An 11,510-nucleotide genomic window follows, 5' to 3' on the forward strand; every position below is an offset into this window, starting at 1 on the left:
ATAGTGATTAGATAAGGGAGAATGGCTTTAAATAAAAGAAGGGAAAATTCATTTTAGATGTTAGGAGGAAATTCTTTAACCAGAGCGTGGTGAGGCACTGACAAAGGCTGCCCAGAGCAGCTGTGATGTCCCATCACTGGAGACATTCAAGGTCAAGCTGGATAGAGCTCTGGGCAGCCTGATCTGGTAAGCAGCCAGCCCACCGCAAGAATGCCTAACTAAATATATTCCTGCCATCAAACATTCATTTTCAGTTTTTTGTTTCTATTTTTGTTTTTGTTTTTTTGCCTGGAAATGTAAAGTACAAACAAAGGATTTCACTTTTTCACCTTGTAATCTGTCAGAAATTACACCCTCTCTTTTCAGTCCAAAGAGACTCTTAGGGCTGTGTTTGAACCCTTCTTTGTTTTTTGGCTCAAAGATTGCTTTCTGAGGCATTTCTTGTGATAAGACTCTGACAGATCGAGAAGATGAGAGGTGGGTGCTGCTGTGTGGCAGTCAGCATCACTTTGTGGACAGTTTTACATTTAAAAGCATTTCTTTGGAACTGTTTGCCTTCAGAAGTGAATGTTTACTGACAGAAGATCTGGCTGGTGCAAAAAGATCCAGCTTGGCATGGGAGACTGGGAGGATAATACCACTGTAACCTGTGAAGGCAAGATACAAGTTGGCACCTTCCAGCTCCCTCTTATCTTCTGGAAAGGCCAGAAAGATAGGAACAAACGAGTTCCTGCTGAGATTAAAAAAAAAAAAAAAAAAAAAAAAAAAAAAAAGTTGTCACTCCAAAAGAGAGCTGACTCGACCACTTTGGACTTATAAATATGTTCATACTGCCATTGTAAAGGTCATCACCATTGTAGTCATCAACCGAACAAGAACCTTTAATGACCCATCACTACTGAAGATCAACGTCTCAACTACCAATCACACTGGATCCATGGTGGTGATCTCTCTCTTGCTTTCTATAAAGACTCCTTGCTTCTATTTCCTATTTTTTCTATCGTCTACCTTCCCTTCCCCATCTCCCTTAGTTACTAGGATTTGTAACAAAATGGTCAGCTAAGATGACCAGCTGTGTCCTAATCTCGCCGTTGGATATACAGACATTAAAAGAACCTTCTCTCCCTCCTAGCAATTGGAGCGAGACAGACAGCTTTTAGGAAATCATATGCATTATGAATTGTTTTTCATTAGGATTAAGAAGAAATAAATACTTTTTCGTCTTGAGAACTTCCTGACAATTTTATGCCTTTACAATTAAAAAAATTCTGAATCGCTCATTTCTAAACAAGGGTAGCTAAAGATTTAAAATTGTTCACTTAGTCTAAGATTTGGCAAGACTATCATCAAAGACCACATAAGTACAGACACATAAACACACAAAAACCAATAAGCTCATTTTTATGCAGGTCAAAGAGCATAAATCCATACAGACAGCAGCCGCTGTCTGAATGTCAGCTGACTCCTTCAAATCTAAATCACAGATTAAGGAGAAAACCGAATCTGGACTTTGTGTAATCAGCTCAACTGTTTTTTTGCTAGCCATAAATTCCAGCATAAAGTGAAAAAATGTTCCATATTTACACTTTACTCACCAGTAGTAGAATGAAAATGCTTCAGAATGAGAGACCTCTCAAGTCTGAGGCCACTATGGGACTTGTAAGCAAAATACTTCATACGTAATTTGAAGTTAAGTTCTAAGTAACCTTCAGATGATTGCTGGCTATTATCCAAAGCTTAATTCTGTGAGAATAGTTGCAAAATCACAGCTAAACTGCTGAAAATTTTGATAATTGTCGGAAGAAGCTATGGGAAAGCTCATAAACTAAAGCCATGAAACATGAGAAAGCTGGGACTACAGATAAAGGCAAGGTTACTGTTAAAAGAACGTCAGCGTAAGATTCCAAGAGGAAAACACGCATGAATATTCCTAGAAGTATAACAACAGAAGCAGATTCGTAACAGCAAGCACAGAATGCTAAAATAATACAGTAAGATAAAAAGAGCAAGTAGTTATTTCATCTCTGCTTTACTCTTAGAAATCTACAGAAGGAGAAAATCCTACATACTCACAGTAATTTTTAAATCGAAATAAAAATAATAATTCCTTTTCAACTGAAAAATTACTGATCTGTTTCGAAATAGAAGCACCTATACAGCCCAAAATTATGAATAATCAGGGATTTTAATTTTTTTTTCATATCGATATATATCAATATTTTCAGGAGAAAAGCTTATCCATAAGCTTATCATATGTTAAAACCGTTCTTACACATAATGGAGATGCTATCCACAGTATTAATGTAACACAGAACCTTCTACACTGTCAAAATTAAAAACTATTCAGTATCATAAACATATTTTATCTTAATCATGTGTATCATCAACTGAGGTACGCCTCCACACATTATGAAGGACATTGGTTTACTGATGAAATACTTAATTGAAAGAGTAACAGATGTGAAAAAAATATTTACATTCTCAACAAATATACCGTTCTCAGTGGGAGGCAAAAAATATGCACCAAAGCACAATAAAAAAATTAAACAAACAAATAAATAAATAAATAAAACCTGGAAGTGTTTATTGTAGTGTCACTTTACATTTCCGGGGTTTTAACAGTGTTTCCATATTACATTCACATGTCCTTTGGAGACTACTTTACAGAACTATCTACTACTACAATCTTATTTTTATTTAGCAAGCAATTCAGATACACACATAAACATAGGTTTGCCTACAAAAGGCCATTCACAGTTTGGAAAGCAGTTCAGCACACATTTGAGTAATATCATTCATCTGTGCACCAAATAACTTTGTTGAATCCAAGCTTGAATGGTAACACAAAACACAAGCTAAAGCTGTTGATATCATAAATGTGCAATACTCAATCCACTATAATTTACATAGCTTGTCTCTTCTCATCTGTTGCTCCCCATGTACATTTCTCTGACATATTTGCCTCCAGCTCTGCCTTCAGAGTTACCTCTGATTTCATCCTCCTACCTCTCTGCAACTACTATCCATGGGTCAGATACTCTTGACCTAGAACTGAATACTGCAATTTAAGCCTCTGGAACTTCTCCAGTTTTGAGTTATTTTCTTACAGGATCAACTTCTAACTGATGTGGTACTTTTATAGATTAAAAAGTAATTGTTAGGAGTTAGACAAGAAGCAAGTCATACTGCTACACAGAAAACAGCGTATTTCTTATTTTGCCTAGTGTTTCAGTCTACCTGTCAACACAAACAGATTCTTAACATATTCAAACATACGTACAGTATATTTACTAATCAGGTTAATTTTAAAGAGAAATTGATTTAAGAAAGGAGCAGCTGTGTAATGTTCTTTGGTTGTCTAATTTTAATAGCAAAGAACATTAGTTAGGTTGCATGTATGTATGCATACATACATAGATACATGCATACAAAAACTGGCAAAGAATTTTTCTAGAAAACAAGTCTACTAAAAGGCTCTTCCTTGGAGCAAAAAGAAGACAAAGACTATCCTGTGGTATGCAGTGACCCAACAAGAGACAACCGACACAGACTAAAATGCAGAACATTTCACTTAAGTGTAAGGAAAATATTTCTTTATTGTGAAGAAGACCGAATATTGGAAAGGACTAAGCAAAGAGGCTGTGGTATCTCCACTGTCAACAGTTTACGGGCTTGTTCAGCCCGGTTCCATGATCAGTGGGGTGGAGGGATCCGCGCCTTTGGAAAAGGGAAACAGGGGACCCCAAAATAATTGAAAACAGCGGCAACGATCTGAGGTGGAACAAACTGATTTACTAAACATAGTATCAGCAAAATATAATGAGAGGAGAGAGTGTGTCTGAAAGGTGGATAGGCCTCACCGCAACACTGAGGTGAGAAGTGCAGTCCAGTTGAGCCGATGAGGAAAAGCAGACGGAGAAGCACAGGCAAAGAAGAGCAGGCGAAGAAGAGAGCATCAGGTGACCTTGCACAGAGTTATATCTCCTTGCTGACCGCAAAGCCTCCTGAGGAAATGTAGTTCTTCTCCTCTGGACAGGCACCTGGAACTTGAGCATCAGTAGTCAAACCCCCAGTGTATTAAATGATGTTATGGTGTGGAATACTGATAACCAAAATCATAAAACCATGACATCCACCCACTGAAATACTCAAAACTCAGAAAGGTGTGGCCCTTAGCACCCTCCTATAGAGAAGTGGAACTGGAATGTATTGTCTTCAGAAATACACTTCAACTTCAGCTAGCCTCCAGATCTATGAAAAGCAGGGGACAACCAGTGATAGAACTCTATTAAAATTATTAACGGTATTCTAAAAGATAATATCCATTTTCTTTCTTATTCATCTTCGTAAAATAGTTTTCCAATCTCGTATTTCTGTAAATCTTTAAAGAAATAAAAATCATGAGATCTACTACATACTGGTGGCAAACTAAGTCTTGTGATCCACAGAAGGAAAACATGAAGCTATCACTCAGACCAACACAGGTAGAAGTTTCTGCCACAGCGGAATGGCCAACCTAAGAGACATAAAGAGTGTCCTTTCTGTAACACTCTTACTGCAAACACTGGAATTGAAGAATCCCCACTGGAATGCAGCTCCACCTGGACTGCCACAAGTCCATGAGACTGCATGGGATCCACTTGAGACTGCTGAGGGAGCCAGCAGAGGTGATCACCAAGCCACTTTCTGTTATCTGTCAGTGTTCCTGGACAACCAGAGAGGTTCTAGACGACTGGAAGCTTGCCAGTGTGATTCCCATCCACAAGAAGAGCAGTAAGGAAGATCTGGGGAGCTGCAGGCTGGTCAGCCTGACCTTGGTGCCAGGAAAGCTTATGGAGCAGATCATCTTGAGAGAGATCACATGGCATGTGTGGGACAACTGGAGGATCAGGATCAATCAGCATGGGTTCATGAAAGAATGGTCCTTCTTGATTAACCTTGCCTCCTATGACAGATGAAGGATGAGGGAAAGGCTGTTGATGTAGCTTCCAGAGTATTCTCCTATAGAAGCTGGCAGCCTATGGCTTGGACAGGTACACCCTTTGCTGGATAAAGAACTGGCTGTACGTCCAGGCCCAGAAAGTAGGGATGGAGTTAAATCCAGCTGGTGACTGGTCACAAGTGGTGTTCCCAGGAGTCAGTACTGGGGCCTGTCCTGTTTAAAATCTTTACTGATGACCAGGATGAGGGCATTGAACATACCCTCGGTAAGTCTGCAGATGACATCAAGTTGGCAGAAAGTGTTGATCTGCCTTAGGGCAGGAAGGCCCTACAGAATGAACTGGACAGGCTGGACAGCTGGGCTGAGGCTAGGATGAAGTTCAAGAAGATCAAGCTCTGGGTCCTACCTTTTGCCATGCAAACCCAGGCAATGCTACATGTTTGGGGCAGAGTAGCTGGAAGACTGTATAGAGGAAACAGACCTGGGGGCATTAGTCACTGCTCAGATGAACATGAGCCAGCAGTGTGCCCAGGCACACAAGAAGGCAAATGGCATCCTGGCTTGTATCAGAAATAGTGTTGCTAGCAGGAGCAGGGAAGTTATCACAGCCCTCTGTACTCAGCCCTGATGAAGATGCACCTCAAGCACACAACAAGAAAAACATCAAAGCCCTGAAACATGTTCAGCAATGAAACATGTGAGGGGTCTGGAGAACTAGCTTTATGATGACTGGTTGACAGAACTGGCATTGTTTAGTCTAGAGAAGAGGAGATGCAGGGGAGACCTTATCATTCTCTACAGCTACCTGAAGGGAAGTGTAGTTAACTGAATGGGCTGGGGCAGTCACCAGGGTCGACAGGGGCCCCTTGGCCCCTGGGAAACCATGGCAACAAATGACCTGAAGATAAGAGAGAAGTACAGGTTAGACCAAATAAGGAGGAAACAAGACATGCCACATGTCCATTGGTCAGAGATAATGGTAGTAGCCCTAAGGCATGGGGAAAGTTTTAAGAAGGGTGTGCTCCTTGCAATTAAGGCCATTTTGCCGCTTACCATATTGGTGTCATGAAAAGCGCGCGAAACTGGCCGGGGCTGTCAGAACACTTTCACAAGGAGACTTCAGCCAGGGTCGCCAAAACAAAGGCGACAGGGAAGTTGTGGTGAGGGGCAGGCAAGCATCTTCTCCCATGTAACTAGTGATAGGACTAGAGAGAATGGCCTCATGTTGCACCAGGGGAGATACAGGTTGGACATTAGGACATATGTGTTCTCCAAAAGAGTGGGCAGGTGCTGGAACAGGCTGCCCAGAGAGGTGATGAAGTCATCGACTCTTGAAGGTGCTCAAGAAATGTTTAGATATTGTACTGACAGACATGGTTTAGAGGGAAATACTGGTGATAGGTGGACAGCTGGACTAGATGATCTTGGAAGTCTTTTCCAACCTTAGTGATTCTATCATTCTATTCTATGATTAAGCCTTTGCTTTGTTTCTTCAGCTGAGTATGTTCTGATGCGTACTATAGAAAGAGTCACTGAGTCACTGGTATGGAACAGCTGCTTATGGGCACAGATAAACACAGAGATAAAACAGCTCCAAGGCGCTCCCAAGACAGCATTAAAAACAGCCTCTGGATTTGGGGAAAAAGATAAAAAACAGAATACATTTTAACTGTAGTCATGTGACTTGCAAATAGTTTTCACAGGAGCTAGGAGAGGAAATGCAGTGTAGAGGCAAGAACAGTTTTTGGCATCCACTCTCAATCTCAAGAGAAGCTTCTATATCTTATACTTCACATATAATTTAAAAGAAAGAGGTTCTGGTGTCAAAGAAATTAGGCATGAGAACTTAAGGTGACAGGCGACATTATACACAAAAGGAAAAAGCAACTGCAGGGAAACTGAGCTGCTCACGTATATATCTTTGCCCACTTTAGTACAAGTGGACAAATCTGTCTTCGAATTCTGACACAGAAATGCAGCTTTAGGCATCCATGCATCATTCAACAATATCTACTGAGAAATATAATTGGCTTTCCCAAAGCAAAAGCCAGCAAAATTCCCACTCTTAAAATTCACAACTAAACTTTCCTGTTCCCCATTCTGAGGAATCAGTAAGACAATCTGTTTAGCTCAAATAACAAGGCTAAATGCTACAAGAATAGTAAGAAATAAGTAAGTTTATTGGACTATCAATCTGCTTTGGATTATATAGTTTTAGATAAGAACGACATGCAATTCATCTCATATTCTGATCAAGACAGGGACTAAATAACATTTTATTCAATCTGACAATCAACAGAGAAAGAAAATTAGATTTTTCTGCTTCAGGTTTCCAAGATTTCAAGTTAGGCTATTTTTGTAGATAAGAACTACCTGCTCTATAGCAATGTGACACTGTTGAACTGGATTAAACACACAGTATTTCTGCAAAATTAGCCATTCTTACACTTGAGCAGTCAAAGTAAAATTACAAGTATCATACAACTCTAGTCAGGAGTCAAGTTTCCAACTGTGAAATGAAATTTCATGAAGCAGCTGAGTACATGCATTCAAAAAATCTTCACCACTACCCCTACGTGTAGTTTAATAATTCCCTTATATTGAATTGTCATTTACATAAAGGACTGTTATAAAGAAGAGAGTGTGATGCCAGCAACAAGCTGCTGAAACTGTCAAATCGTTCAGAAAAGATTTGCATAAATCTCAAGACACAGAATAAGACAAGGAAGAGATATAAAAAGGATAACTTTTAAAGCAATAGAAACTTGTAATGATATTTGACAAATACATCAAGCATCTGATAAAATTTAGAGCCACAGAGGACTAAAAATGACAGAAAGTCCACCTTAGTTGAATTCTAGGGTCTATTCCTGCAGATACTTAAGAGGATTTTTCTTTACATCTTGGAAACAAATATTAAGTTGATTTTAAAAATTAGAAAACTTGAACAAGTGAAGTTCTGAATACAGATTTTGGAATTCCTAGTTCTACACAGACTTCATGCAAGGTACTGGACACAATCTCAGTGCCTAATTTGGACATTAGAATTTTCATACATTCATGAATGCTCAGGCTTCACTTTCCACTTACAGCCAAATCTGCAATCCACTGGTTCACAGACGTGAGGGAGAGCTGACTGGCTTCTCCAAACTGGGAAAAGGGAGACACTGACTAGAACCATAACACTACTCTTACGTACAATCATGCTATCACACAAACAAGAGAAGAGCTAGGGAGAATCTCCATCCCTTGTTGGACGCTGAGGGCAACACAGTGACCAGGATAAAGCTGAGGAATTAATGCCTTCCTTGCCACAGCCTTTAATAGTAAGACCAGTTACTCTTTGGGCACACAGCCCCTTGCGCTGGTAGAAAGGGATGGGAAACCAAATAGGCCCTGCATAATCTACAATCAGATGGTTTTGGACCTACTCCGAATGCTGGACAATCACAAGTCCGTGGAGTCAGATGGCTTGCATCCTGGAGTGCAGAGGGAGTTGGCGTATGTTGTTGCCAAGCCACTCTCCATCATTCTTCAACAGTCCTGGCTCATCAAGATTGTCCCAGTGGACTGGAAATTGGCAAATGTGATGCCCACCTTCAAAAAGGGCTGGAAAAATGATCCTGGTAGCTACAGCCTTGGTGCCAAGGAAGTTCATGAAACAGATAATCTCAGCAGCCATCATGGATCAAATAAAGGTCAACCAGAGGATCGGGCCCAATAAGCAATGGGTTTACGAATGGTAGATCCTGTCTGACAAACCAGATTGCATTCTATGAAAAGGTGACCCGCTTAGTGGATGAAGGTAAGGCTGTCGATGTGGACTACCTGGACTTCAGTAAAGCCTTTGACACTGTCCCCCACAACATTCTCGTGGAGAAGCTGGCTGCCCACAGTTTGGATGGGTGTATACTCCACTGGGTGAAACACTGGCTGGATGGCAGGCCCAAAGATTTGTGGTCGTGGAGTTAAATCCAGTTGACAATTGCTCACAAGCAGTGTCCCCCAGGGTTTGGTACCGCGACCTCTTCTATTTAACATCATTATAAACCAGGGACCATGAGTGTTATTTCACATCAAGCCGTTCCAAAGGAATTCAGGAATCTTACCTGCACCCAGTCCCTACAGGTGGGATGCAGCACTCAGAAAAAAAGATATTCCCAAACTGACAATGGAAGATAAACCTGGAAAGCATCAGGAGAGTGCAGAAGAAAAGCAATAAGGGAACATTTCAAATGGCATTTCTGAAGCAAGAAGAGGAGAATGCCAAACGTAATTTCTACGAAACACATTAGTGAAAAATCCACAATTTACTACTGACAAAACAGAGGAAACACATGAACAATTAGAGTTGGTTTAATCAGAGAAAAAGAAAGGCCTGTGCATTAATGTCAAATGTCGAGCATAAAAGGTGGATGGGAATGAAGGGGAGGGTACAGCAAATAAGGAACAGGAAAAGGAGGTAATATCTGAAACACGGGTGGGTGCTGCGGGGGCAGACAGTCCATGGTGATGTCCCCGAGCAACAGGCTGTGACATCACCGGGTGACGGACTGTGACAGCTCTGCCCTCACAGCTCACAGTGGGGTGCCGGCAGAGCCTGGCTCAGTCTGGCTCGTTCCTGGACCGTGCTGAGCAGCTCTGCGAGGCTTGCAGGTCGAGCAAGGTTTTGGCTGTGCTGTGCTGGGTCGTGCCTGGGGCTGCTCGCAGCATCTCAGTGCCTGACCCCACAGTATCGCTTCTGTTCCCCCGGCCCTGCCTAGTGCAGGCAGCCGGGACCCTTCTGAGCGCACCCGCAGCAGCAGAGGTGAGTGGTGCCTCAGGGCAGCCGTGGGGAGCCTGGCCCTGTGCCAGCGGGGAGCACGAGAAGGCCCAGTCATGGGCTTGGGAGGGCTTTGTGCTGAGGACTCGCACACCCTGGCACAGCGAGTGACTGTGGCCTCCCTTCTTTTGCAGGGCAGACAGCACCTCTGCGGCTGCGCTGAAGGAGAACAGCTCGTCATCCTGAGTTCTCCCAGCCCCTGCAGCGAGAAGACCATGGCTGCAGAAGAGGCATGGACGTGTCCTGTGTGCCGCGACATGCGGCAGGACACGGCCTGTGTGATTCCCTGCAATCACACCTTCTGCCTTGGCTGCATCCAGCGGTGGGCGAGGCTGAGGGACAGCTGCCCGCTGTGCAGGACGGCCATGCAGACCATCTGGGTCTCTGTGCGGGGAGACAATCAGTTCGTGGATTGCATCGTCTCCCCGCCCGCAGTGCCGGTGCCCGCCGGCTTCGGCGCCACCACTGCCCCTGACCCTGACAGCGAGGAGGACCTTCTTCCACCCCTTCCACCGCCGTCCCCTGTGCCCATGGCCGAGGAGCCGGAGCGAGTGGGCGGCCTGCTGCCGGAGCAGTGGGCGGCACTTTTCAGGGACCGACGAGACATCCTGGACCCGGTGCTGCCCTGGCTGGAGCAGGAATTGCGGCGCAACGGGGAGCTCTGTTGGTGGAAGATCAACTGGCTCAAGAGCATGATCCTGGCATTCCTGTGCCAGGTGGGGCCGGACCGGGACGTCCTGGTGGAGTGCACAGAGCACGCCCTGGGACCCAGCTCCGCACCGCTCATCGACGGCCTCGTCACAACCATCGAGAGCCGGTGCGGCCCGGGGGCCCGGAGGCTGCTGGGCCTCCAAGATCCCAGCGCTGCCCAGGAGCAGCAGGACGGCCCCGCGGCCCCGTCCGGTCCCGCCGCCTCCCCGCAAGACGCCGTCGCACCCAGCGCCGTGCCCTCCGGCAGCTCCTCCGGTCCCGACGCAGAGGAGCGCCCCGGCACGTCCAGCGGGGCCCTCGGCACAGGTCCTGGCGAGGAGCCGGCTCCCGAGGCAGCCGGTCCCGCCGAGCAGCGCCGCAGCCGCGGCCCCTCCGCTCGCGGCCGGGGCAGGAAGCGCTCGGCTGGGGGGGCCCCGGCGCCCCACCAAGAGGAGGGCCGGCAGCGCCCAGCGCGCTCCTCCGCCCTGCAAGAGGCGGCGCCCCCGGCGCCCCTAGCGGGGCTTACATTTGCGGGATAAAGAAGGTCGTTGTATTGTTAATGAGGGATAATACTCAACAATAACTTGCGCCACACTTGTACACCCACGAGGCGCCTAACCCTTACATGTCACCAGTCTTGACTGCGCGGAAAAACTGTTGTGTTGCGCCGTTATAAAATGTGGTAAACACCTACAATAAAGGCTTTTGCTCTGCACCACCAGACGAATCCGCACCTCATTTGTCTCACCAGCAAGGGAGCCCGGGCGCCCTGCCACATCCACTCATTTCCATGAAAGATGAAGGCGCAGAAGCACGCCTTGTTCCCACTGTCCATCTCTCCACACGGTTCGCCCTTCACGCCCACACGCAGCACTGTGCCACACCACAGCCAGTGCTCCCACCTCCTTACGTAAATGTTTCACCACTAAATCCTTCTCTTGGTCCCTGCGCAGGGTGTGAGCTGCAGAACCACTCACTGTGAGTGCGATCCTCCGAGAGGCGGGCGAAGGCAGACAAAACACCAGCAAGGAGAGCTATTTTCATTAGCAGCCTATC

Source organism: Lagopus leucura, unplaced genomic scaffold (assembly GCF_019238085.1).
Source record: "Lagopus leucura isolate 7727_CA_CO unplaced genomic scaffold, USGS_WTPT01 Super-Scaffold_810, whole genome shotgun sequence".
In the NCBI taxonomy this organism is placed as follows: Eukaryota; Metazoa; Chordata; class Aves; order Galliformes; family Phasianidae; genus Lagopus; species Lagopus leucura.